At 37.8% G+C, this 12550-nt stretch overlaps 2 pseudogenes across 1 annotated transcript; both read right to left on the bottom strand.

Annotated features, from left to right (window-relative positions):
• Positions 1–1720: 1720 nt before the first annotated feature.
• LOC147277304 (non-functional pseudokinase ZRK2 pseudogene) lies at positions 1721–2748 on the bottom strand (annotated as a pseudogene).
• Positions 2749–3546: 798 nt separating this feature from the next.
• On the bottom strand, positions 3547–9529 carry LOC147277303 (uncharacterized; annotated as a pseudogene). The gene is made up of 4 exons (XR_015123948.1): positions 8581–9529; positions 5853–5991; positions 4574–5770; positions 3547–4116 (listed from the first exon to the last, which is right to left on the bottom strand). The product of XR_015123948.1 is annotated as an uncharacterized LOC147277303 (transcript).
• Positions 9530–12550: the final 3021 nt, after the last annotated feature.

Raw genomic sequence — 12550 nt, 5'->3', positions numbered from 1 at the left:
AAGGGATTCACACAAACTTATGGAGTTGATTATAAGGAGACTTTTGCTCCAGTTGCTAAAATGAATTCAGTGCGTGTTCTTCTATCCATTTCTGTCAATCTCAACTGGACATTGCACCAAATGGATGTAAAAAATGCATTCTTGCATGGAGAGTTAGAGGAAGAGGTTTACATGACAATTCCTCCAGGCCACCCCCAAGAAAATCAAAAGGGAATGGTTTGCAGACTTCACAAGGCTTTATATGGACTAAAGCAGTCCCCAAGAGCTTGGTATGCTAAGCTCAGTTCAGTTCTTCAAAGTACAGGGTATAATCGGAGCCTTGCTGATTCTTCCTTGTTTGTTAAAAAGGGAAAAATGGGAACAGTGGCAGTCCTTGTTTATGTTGACGATATCATTATCACTGGAGATAATCAGGTTGAAATAGCTAGGCTAAAATCATTTCTATCTGAGAAACTCTCTATTAAAGATTTGGGTCCTCTGAAGTTCTTTTTGGGTATTGAAGTTGCACATTCTAACAAAGGATTATTCCTTAATCAAAGGAAATACGTCTTGGACCTCCTCAAAGAAACAGGTATGCTTGACACTAAGCCTGTTGGTAACCCTGTCTCCAGCAAAGGAAAACTCGATCTTACTAGCAAATTACTTACTGATATGAGCGAGTATCAACGAATTGTGGGAAGACTTATCTACCTTACAATCACTCGTCCTGACATATCCTTTGCCGTGAGCCAAGTGAGTCAGTTCATGCACTCCCCTCGCATTTCTCACTGGATAGCAGTTAAGAGAATTCTTAGATATTTAAAAGGTTCTGCAGGTCAAGGTATCTTAATGAAGCATCATGGTCATTCAGAAATTAAAGGATATTGTGATGCTGATTGGGCTGGAAATCCCATTGATCGCAAGTCTACAACAGGTTTCTGTATGTTTGTTGGTGGGAATTTAGTTACGTGGAAAAGTAAGAAACAAACTGTAGTAGCTAGATCCAGCGCTGAAGCTGAATACAGAGCAATGGCTGCAGCTACAAGTGAATTGATTTGGCTCCAACATCTTCTCACTGATTTGGGAATTAGAAATTCTCTTCCTATGCAGTTGTACTGTGATAATCAAGCCGCCATACATATTGCCTCAAACCCAGTTTTCCATGAACGAACCAAACATATAGAGGTCGACTGCCATTTTGTTCGTGATCATGTTCAATCCAACAACATTCAACCCTCATTCGTCAAGAGTAATGATCAACTGGCTGATATTCTTACCAAAGAAGTTCCCTCCACACACCTGCATTGTCTTCTATTCAAGCTTGGCTGTGTCAATCTTCTCGCCCAAGCTTGAGGGGGAGTGTTGGAATATTTAAACCTGTACTAGCCGTTGGTGTATGTACTTGGCTGTACTGTTATAGCCGTTAGAGGCTTGGTTGTACTGTTATAGCCGTTAGAGGCTTTCTAGATGTTGATTAATTTTAAGTTGGTATCACAGCTATATATGTAATGTTGAGGTGCCTTTGCCCTCTTATGATGTTAATGATAAGTTGTGTTCTCTGAGTGGATGTAGGCTTGAACCATTATCAAGCTGAACCACTATAAATCTTTCTCTCCCCTTTTACTTTGTTCTTTCCACAATTAACATTAACACTATAACAGATGAGAGACCAATTTTCCAAAGGCAAGATAGACTATGATAACTAGTGCTGTTGTTTTGATAACAAATGTAGTGGAAAAGGCTAGCAAGGCAAGATAGACTTCTCAATTCGTACGAGTTCTTTGGCTACATCAATCATATCTGGCCTTGCGTCACTTTCTTTTTGGATGCATAACAATGCCAGGGCTGCTAGGAAATCATGCAAGTGCTGTTGTGCTTGCATGCTCATCTTCCCCTACCTCCTCAAAGATTTTAAAATCCACAATTGTCTCAATCTGGCCATCAGAAGCATGAAATTTCACACAATATGAAACAAATGATTCATATTCTCCTGCCTGATTTATCTGGCGTTCAGCTTTTCGTCCGGTCAAAAATACCAGTAAAAGCACACCAAAGCTATAAACATCACTCTTTTCCGAAACGTAACTGGACTGAAAGTAGGTAGGGTCAAGGTACTCACATGTCTCAATGACTGCAAAATCACTAACTTGGGATTCCATTGGAGGGATGGTTATGGAGAGTGAGAAATCGCAGAGCTTAGGAACAAATTCATCATCCAAGAAAATACAATTAGGTGTCAGATTCCTATATATGATGGGCCTGGTAAAGGCAGTGTGGAGATATGTAAGTGCATTAGCAAGCTGCTTTGCAATACAAAGTCTAGTTTTAATTCCATGGTAGGGACTCATAAGCCCCAAGGCCTCCTTGATCGTTGAGAACTCTTATTGTTGCATATTCATGCACCAAAACTGGTATAGGGAACTCTAAGCAGTACCCCAAGAGTTTCAAACATTCTTATGCTTTTGAACTCCACATGAAATTCAAAGATTTCAAGTCCAAGCTTTCATATTAATGTTAGAAACTGATAATAGTAATAATAACAACAACGATATTATAATAACAATAACAACAACAATGTCAATAATATTATAATAATAATAACAACTACCACAGCAATCATTCACACTTTCTTTTTCCTCTTATGTGGTACTAAGTTACTAATGGAAGAACTAGTCCTTGTTTTAGCCTCTGTCAAAATCCTTGAGGTTGATTAAATTACATAATCGAAAAGCAATGATTCATAAACTTGATTCGCTTGCTTGCTTGCATTTATACACTATCAAGTATCAACACCAAGAAACGAAAATAATGAAAGGAATATCTCAAATCAGGGATAAAATTGAAGAAAACTATATATGACAATGAAAACCATAACTCAATTACCAGCCTTTGGATGACATTGTTTTCACTTGTTTTTCTGTGTGGCACCCAGCCCCCTTAGAATTGGGCTTAAATTGCACCACCGAGTCAACTGCAGATTTCGTGTGCGAGCAGCAGTTTACTTGGTTAGCTTCGTATTCTTTACAGAGAACTTGCATTTGAGAAGGAGTATAGTTTTGCTGTTTGTTGGTATGCCTTGAAGGTCAACAATGACATCACACACGCCCTCATACAAAGTCATCTATGGGATTTTTCTTTGTCTCTTATCCTATTCAATCCGCAATATAATCTCATTTTTATATCAATTTTTAAATATCATCTCTATAAAAATAAAATAAATCAAAAATTATTTAATTAACTGTTATCAAATAAATAGTCAGCCGATTTAAGTAACAATTAGTCAATTCCTTTTTCTTTTCTTTTCTTCTCGTCCATTTCTCCAAGTTAAATCCAGACTACCGATATAATATTTTTATTCGTGCTTGGAAGTGTTACCTCTACCTCTATCTCCTCAGGGTCACCAAACAGTGTCACATAAAGCAGACGGGATATACAATATACTTCTCAACGTCCATTTTACTTGCATATTCCATCTTTCTTATGGTATATAAGGGACCTCAGGTGGCCAACTTTATTTCATAGGATAACTCAAGGCCGCTTCACACTACATAAGCATAGCAAGGCGAATACCAGAAAGGAGTAAAACTCCAATTTACACAAAAGAAAAAGATAATATCTGATAATTTTGACTTAGAAATTCAAAACAAGAGATGGGAAACATTCCAAATAGCAATGTTATAGATATCAGTGATGGATAATCACAATGAATTGACAAGGACACCCTTGTTCAGAGAGCATTGAAATTCAAAGGGATATCGTTATCTAACACATTGAGAGGCCAGAGGTTCTTGCCTTGCAGGCTGGACACATAAAACCGACAGAATCTGGTTGGATTTCCGAATCAACAGCCTCTTCATGGTTGAACTCTACTCCACACCACACACACACAGTTGTAAGCTGTTGTCCGCCAGCCATGCTTAGCATGACTTCTTCTGATTCAAACTGGACAGAGGAAACAAATGCCCTTTCCATCTCGGCATTATTTGTCAAATCCATGGGTACCTCCTCCTGCAGTGGAAGAGATTCTTGCCCACCTTCAAAACCATACTTGAGAGGTTCTATTTCGTCCAGCCTCAGCTCCTCAAACCCTGTTTCATGGTCATGTCTTGGGCCAACACTGCTAGGATGCTGCTCTCCCTGTCAATGAAAATAGAGAATAAACTTAATTTTCAAAATTTAGCATAGCACTGAATAAAGTAATATAGGCAGATCAAAGAAAAGTCCCCACCAAACTTACGTATCATTATTTATGGCAAATGAAAAGCCACTGAACTAAATAGAACACGTAGGAAAAGCCACTGGACTAAATATTCTCACAGCATTACATCTTAGAAACAAAATTCAAGCAAAAAGCATTTAAACAGCATGAAAGACTTGACTCCTACAGAATTATGGACTTCATATATTTGCTACATTTTGTACAGGGTCAACATAATCTTGGAATACATCATTTAAAAAAAAAATCTATATTTCAATATCAATTCTTTACCAAATTTTTAGGTTTTAATTTTGAAGAAAAAGTTTGGAACACAACTAATGTATTCAATGTATTTGGAAACAGAAAGAAACAAAATATGGCAGCAATGCTTGATACCTTATCCGATATTGCATTAGATGTGGGAACACAGAGAAATGGTTGCATCAGGGACATTGAGGAGTCAGAGACCAGACTTTGGATTTCATTTCCTTCAGAAGCTTGGCATACGGACTCTATCAAAGTATCATTAGCTGGTCCATGAGGATTGCGGCAACCATAGTCAATTTCTGGTTCACCAATCTTGTTATTATTGACTTCGACAGGATTGGGATGCTCTAATGCACTTGTGCAATTCAAATTTGCATTCTCTACAACATCACAAATAATTTCATTATTTGGAGAAGGATGTATGTGGCACTCAGAAGCTCCATCCTTGTTAGTGCCAGACTTCTCTAATTCATCAGATGTAAATGCCATACCATCTTTGTCCAAAGAACCTTCAGATGCTTCAACATTTTTTTCTTTAGCAGATAAGACAGATGTATTCAAACAAGAATCCATCGTTACATCTACCACTTCCATAGGATCGTCAGCTCCCTCCATACTTCCATCAGTTATTGTATGCTCACTATCTTGTTGATCTGAATCAATTCTATCACTCATGCAGCCTTCCAGGTCCTGTTCACTGAGAGGAGATTCTATGTTCATTTCTTGATGAGAATTGGAAGCAGGAATTTCTGGAGTCAATCCCATGTATGGTTTATCAGGTGCAGTGCCACCTTTGGATTCATCATTAGGTCCAGCAGTTGAGGTTTCTAGGATAGAGTTTTGAGCAATTTCGATCAAAGCATCCATTTTAGAGATCCTTGATGGCAAACCTTCTCTGGCTGGAGACTCTATTCTATTTTGAAGAGTTGTTGGACCTGGCAATTCTTCCACCCTCCTCACATAATTTCGAACATGGATCCCTACATGACCATTATAGCGACGCCTTTCCAGAAATACCTTATGGCAGAACTGGCATTCATATTTTCCATCTTTAATTATCACACCATCCCCAACAGTAGAACCAAGTCTATACCTCCTTGTAGTCCTCTGGTGAAAGGACAGTAGATGCTGCAAATATGAATCCTTCTCATCGAAAGTCATATTGCATTTGTGACATTCAAAAAGGTCACGTATCTGAACCTCAGCAAGATTCTCCATTCCCAATACATGAACTTCCTTCTCACGCTCATTAGACATAGAAGATACGAGTAGAGTAGAGATGGAATTGACATCTTGCCTTCGGTCTCCATCTTTATCAGCATGCTGCTGCACCCCAAAGAAAGCTTATTGAAGACGACTTATTATCCAAGGTATAACAGACCAAACAGCTGCACAAATATATACTCACATTTTCAGTAGTCACTATGTGCTCTTCCTGAACATTCTCACCCCCATGACCATCTGGCCGTTGAGCATTATTGAGCCCAAAGAAGGACTGAAGAAATGAAGAAACTTCTTTGCAGGACAAAAATTGTTGTCCAGTAGGGCTGGAAAGTATCAAGTAACATGTAACTATGAGGAGAGAGATATATATAAGCTAAAAAATACAGGTTATGAAAAAGAAAGAATACTGCAAAGAAAAATAGAAATAACCTTCAGTTAAATAGTTATGCATGCTGTTCGGGCTTTGAAAGAATATGGAGATACATGGCACAAAACAGTGAGCAGCTTCATCAAACATACATGATCAACAACGATTGCAATTTGTTTACTAATAAATTTGATTCCATATAAATGGTACTGAAGAGCATGCATAATTTCTTTTCACTGACAAAGAGAAATTATGAGCTCCTCATTCTACTTCACAATCAAACAACTAACAATAGTAAATAAAATCGTATTCAATTGAACAGGACTTGTAATCAGAACATATACCACTTCCACTTGTTGATTAATAGGCCACTCATGAATATGAAAACTAAAGATATGCATGCCAGACATAAATTGTAAAAAGAAATTTAGGGGAACAATTTCTGATATATTATTCATCTCCCAAAGGTATTTGTAACTATACAGGGTTTACAGGAATAGGAAAGTTCTACAAGAATCCTATCCTAGTGTTTACAAGAAAAATACTAGAAACTTTCCTAAACTAAGAAAGTCAACTATACAATTAGGAAATACAAGATTCACGCCAATACTCCCCCTCAAGTTGGTGCGTAGATGTCACTGATGCCTTGTCAAGTGCATAATAGAAAATTCTACTTGATACCGTCTTTGTCAAGATATCAGCTAACTGATCTTCTGCTTTCACAAAAAGCTCATAAGAACTTCATTAATTTGTCCTTGATAACATGCTGATCCACTTCACTTCAACATGCCAATATGATCATGCTGAACCAGCTTGTGTGTAATTGGAATAGCAGCCTTATTATGAGAGTTCAAAATCATTGGTTTTGTAGGACAAAAACTCAATTCATTAATCAAAATTCTAAACCATAATAATTCACAAACACCATCAGTCATGCCCCAATATTCTGTTTCAGCACTTGACTTAGCCACAACATTTTGTTTCTTACTCCACCATGTGACCAAGTTTCCTCCAACAAATGTAAGAGATCCAAGTTGATTTATGATCAGTTATTCATCCAGCCCAATCAACATCTAAATCCTTCAACCTCCAGGTGACCATTCTTAGAAAACATCAGACCTTTACCAGATGCAACCTTCAAATACTTGAGAATCCGATAAACAGCATTCATATGATCTTCACTAGGGAAATACATAAATTGCCTCACTAAACTCACTGCACATGCTAGAATTTAAACATGTATAGGTCAATTACATAAGCTGGCCAACTAATATTTGGTATCTAGCCTTTTTAGCTGGAACCAGATCAACACATTCTCCCAACTTATGATTCTGCTCAATAGGAGTAGGAGTATCAACAGGCTTGCAGACTAGTATTCCTATTTCCACAAGTAAATTAAGAACATATTTTCATTGAGATAGAAAAATGCCTTGCTTTTATCAATGCCTTTCTTTTATCTGGAAATCTCAATGCCTAGGAAATAATTGAGTGCACCAATATCTTATATCTCAAACCATTGTCTTTATAATAATGAAATATTATTAAATTTGACCTATGTAGACTTCAACATGACTTATTAGTAATAATTATACAACAAAACCACTGAACCACAATTTATTTTGTGAAATAATTAGACATAGAATATATTTATTACCATTTCCTATGCTTTTTTTAATAAATGCCAAAAATTGTTGAAAGCCTATATGATAGGAAATTCGGGTTGACCTTCTGAATTCCCTAGCCTAAGGATCACACTTTAAGTGAAAGCAAACTTTATGAAATTCTTAAACAAGAAAACACAATCGAGAACACGAGACTTATGTGGTTCACCCAAGATTGGGCTACGTCTATGGGCGTTGGCAATGGTTCCACTAACAAAAGATGAAGATTACAATTTGAAGAGGAAATAGCCTCTTTGATTCTTAGACAATCTCTCTTCTCTAGAGAATTCCCCAATACACCAAACCTCTGTCTTTAAATTCTCGAAAACCCTAAGATTCTCTCAACTCTCTTAATTCTCTAACCAAAGAGGCTAGCCACTAAAGAACCTATTTATAGGTTCATTAAAACTGTAAAACACAAAAGGAAACATCATAATCCTAAAGCAACTAGAAGTAGGAGTTAGATACCAAAACGGGCTCAAAAGCGCATCAAAACAAAATAAGGAAAATCAATGTTACCATAACCTGCTAACATAACCAATGTTACCAAAGAAGAGAAGCACTCTCATATTGAAGACAATATGAGAAAAAATAAATAAGCATACCAAGTATAATCGCAGAAGTTTTTTAATGATATTGAAGACAATGTTCCTTTGTTTCATAAAGGGGTACACTGACAACTGTCATGATTAACCTTTGTAAACCCAACAGATCTCCTAAAATTAACCTTTAAAAACTCACAAAGTTCTAACAATCAGGACTATCAACAGAGAACAATAAAGCGTCTTCGAAAAAGGACTAGCTAGACCATAATGTTTGCAATGAAATGTACAAACTGCAGGCTCAAGTATTAGTGATTGAAGAAGAAAGAAAGCAAGTAAAACCTTATGTATCGGCGGCAGTATATCCAAGCACGTCCTTCCTTCCTCTTGAGCCCCAGCAAGAGCTTCCAACCGACCGGCAATGCATCCCCGAACTCGCTGGCATCGACAATCTTCCTCTTCTTCCTCCTACTCCCCCACTGCCCACTCAACTCCCTCATAAACCCCAACAACTCCTCCTCACCCTCCAAACCCGCCGTCCTCCTCCTCAACTCCTCCCCAAAAGGGTCTTCTACATCAGCCAAACCCGAAACGTCAACCGCAGCGCCGCTCTTGTTCACCATCTCCATACCCACATAATCCTCACCCTCCAAACCCAAGACTTTTTCTTTGGGCTTCCTCCCCCGCTTCCTCTTCCTCACACCCATTTCACCTCTCCCCTCAAAAACCCCACTCCCCGTCTTGCGATTGGGGCTGACCACGAGGGGAAACGGCGGCGTTGGGAAGGGTTCGAGGTCGATTTGGTCGAATTTGGGGTCCTGGGAAATGAAGTGCTTGAGGTGGGCGATGATGGCGTGGTTCTCGTTGCGTTCGGGGTCGTCGGATAGGACAGGGGAGAGTTTCGGGGTGGCGTGGAGGCCGGCGACGCGGCGGCGGTGGCCGGTGGGGGAGACGTCGCTCTGGGAGCGGCGGGGGCGGGAGTAGGTCTGGCGGCGGGACCCGGCGCTCTCGTTGAAGAAGGATCGGTCGATTTTGGGGACAACGAGGTCGCAGTGGTTGAAGGTAGAGGAGGAGGAGGAGGAGCAGAGGGAGAGGGCATGGAGCTCCGATTGAGAGAGTGTGGTTATGTCTATGTGGGTTAAGGAGTCAAAGGGAATTCTTGGTTGTGATGGTGGTTGTGGTAGAGCTGCCATGGCCGTTGTGGCCATTGCGGTGGTGTTGGTGGAAAGTGGGGAGTGTCTGTGAGAGTGTGAGGACTTGGTAGCGTGGAGGATCTGTTCATAAAATGGTAATAATTAGGAAATGAAATCTGCCTTATGCACTAAATGACCCATTTTAGACTTTTTAGTCATCCAAATATGAATTTTGACCCCTTTTTTTTTTTCCTTTGAAATTGCACAAATATCAGGCTGTCTGGTTTTACCAAGTGAAACAAAAAATTACACTACCCATATTATGCCGTGTGGCCTGTTTGTAGATTATAAAAAGAATTAATTACTCTAAGGTACCTTTTACTTATTATTTTTACTCTCTAGTGCACCAATTAGTTTTTTTTAATAACAAGGTAAGTTGCAGCTAGCTGGCTTATCTTGAAATCTGGTCAATTGCCATTTTATTTCCTTTTTGTCTTTCTCTTTCTTCTCTCTTCACGTTCATCTTCTCTCTTTATGCATTTATGCCATTTTAAGTCAAACTGCAGTTTTTTGCATTTTTCTGCAGTTTCTCTCTTCACGTTCATCTTCTCTCTTTATGCATTTATGCCATTTTAAGTCAAACTGCAGTTTTTTAAATTTTTCTGCAGTTTCTAGAACTGCAGTTTTCTGCAGTTTCTGAAACTGCAAGTGAACTGAAACTGCATAAAAAACTGTAGTTTATGCAGTTTACAGTGAACTGAAACTGCAGTTTCTGGAATTACAAGTGAACTTTCTGCAGTTTCTGAAACTGCAAATGAACTGAAACTGCATAAAAAACTGCAGTTTATGCAGTTTACAGTGAACTGAAACTGCAGTTTCTGGAATTACAAGTGAACTTTCTGCAGTTTCTGAAACTGCAAGTGAACTGAAACTACAGTTTCTGGAACTGTAAGTGAACTGAAACTGCAGAAACTGCAATTTATTAGAGTTGAAACTGCAGTTTATTGGAGTTGCTGACTTGCAGTTTCAGTTTATTAGTGTTTTGGCATGTTGCAGCTGGTGAGGACACGGCAGATATTTTTAATTTTTGTTATCCAGTGGATGTGGTGTCCGCAAAGGAATAATAGAATTGTGATAGTTGGCCCGCAAAGAAAGAAATGGGCTTTGGGTGGTTTTGGTTAATAAATTTAGGTGCTAATACCTGTATGTTAATGGACCCTTATAAAAAAGAAATTTGAAAAAATAATCCAAATTTAAGCCAAAACTTTTTTTAAAATTTTTATAAATTTGATCATTGAGTAGTATTTGAACACCTTTCGAGAAGTGCTCAAACAATGCTCGAACACTACTCGATAGCGATCGAGTATTACTAGAGGGGGATTTTGAGAATCTTTCGAGAGAGTCAAAATTTTAATTTTTTTTGAAAGAGTTAAAAGTCTTTAATAAAAACAAAAATGAGTTAGTTTTTCAAATTTCTCATTATATATAAAAAATAAAAAAACTTGCCATACGTAGTAATGCGTCACTTCCATCTAATATTTTTCATTCAATCAAACCTCATGCTTAATGTGAAAAGGTATTTTTGTTAAAAAAAAAATATGAAAAGATGAAAAATTGCACGAATAGCACATTAGCATCTTCAATTTTTCTACATGAAAAAGAAAAAGAAAATTACATTATCGCATCTAGACTGTTCCATGCTTACGTAGGTGGAAGGGCATTTTCGTCGATCCATGTAATAGGGCTCACCGATATTTGTTTAGTCAATAAACTTGTGATTCTGAATGGCCATGTAATAATGTGCTAGTCTCGACAGGGGACAGTGGTGAATGGCCGGTGAGGTGGTTATGGCTCAAGTCAAGAACCTCTGCATATGAAATGATCGATAGCACATATGTGTGTGTGTGTGTGTGAGCTAGATACATATGTGACTTATGAAAAGGACTAGATGATATGCAAGTAAAGATATGCGAAAACTCAAACACAATGCATATGCATAAAGATAATAGCGTATCAAAACAGATAGACAAAACAAGGCTACTACTCGAGAGAAACTCTCACTTTTATGTTCAATTTTCTGGTGGTCCAATTGAACAAAGGTTCCAACAGCTATATATAAAGATTTATTATAAAGGAATACAAGCTTGTTGTATGACCTAATTAATAGATCTGACCCTTTAACTGAGAGATCACATATTTCGAGTGTACAGATTAACAAAACATGTTTTGCTGATCCGTACACTCGAAATATGTACAGAGACTTGGACAAAGACAAAACAACTTAAGTAGTCAATCAATATATACACTGGCCTTGTGTATTAATTGACAGTTTAGCTAGGAAAACCTTGTCTATCAATTGTCTTAGCACTTTATTGAAGGCTAAGTGTTAGACAATTCATGTATTGAAATACAGAATCGCTCAATCAATAAAGAGCACTATCAATGTGTACGAGACATTGATTTGATAGGAAAGTGAGACAATATCAAGAATCACAGTTAAAGATATTTGGTTTAGGAAGATACTAGGTAGCATATTTGGTAAGCAACTAAATATGGCTACACACACAAAAAGCAATTTAAGAGTGTAGCTTGCCAAATTAACATTCTCTAACAATATACATTAGGGGTTTATCAAGAATATGATTGTTTGATTGAGTTTAGGTTCACTGAACCTATGCAACTAAAAGATGGACTCACATGGAGCTAATGCTTGTCAAATGAGATCTCTTTAGATGGCAACAGATTCAAGTTGGTCCTTAGACCTGAGAAACCATATATGATTGTTATATGGACTCGTAACTATATTTTGACTGGCATGAAACACCAGAGCTGTAGGCAAAAACAAGCGTATGCATTCGGTATCGATTAACCCATGAGAATGTATGAGTGGTCTTTCGAAGTCCATCCCTTCTTGAGGTGATGGTGTTCCATGTGTGGCTACTCGATCTATTATATATGAGTAATAAGACTCCGGCCGAACCAAATGGGAAGATAATAATAGGGCAAATGTCACCAATTACATCTAAATAGAAACACGTACATAATCTGTATACATAATTTTTTCTCTGTAATTGTAATCGAGACATGAGTTTAAACGAATGAGAAGATGTTATTGCTCGATCTATTTAATTTGGATAGTTGTGAAATGTAACTGTGTACGTTAACCACATATAGTGAAA

This window comes from Dryas octopetala, chromosome 8 (assembly GCF_963921425.1).
Source record: "Dryas octopetala chromosome 8, drDryOcto1.1, whole genome shotgun sequence".
Taxonomy (NCBI): Eukaryota; Viridiplantae; Streptophyta; class Magnoliopsida; order Rosales; family Rosaceae; genus Dryas; species Dryas octopetala.
The sequence above is the reverse complement of the archived record's forward strand: the minus strand, read 5'-3'. Positions and strand labels throughout refer to the sequence as shown.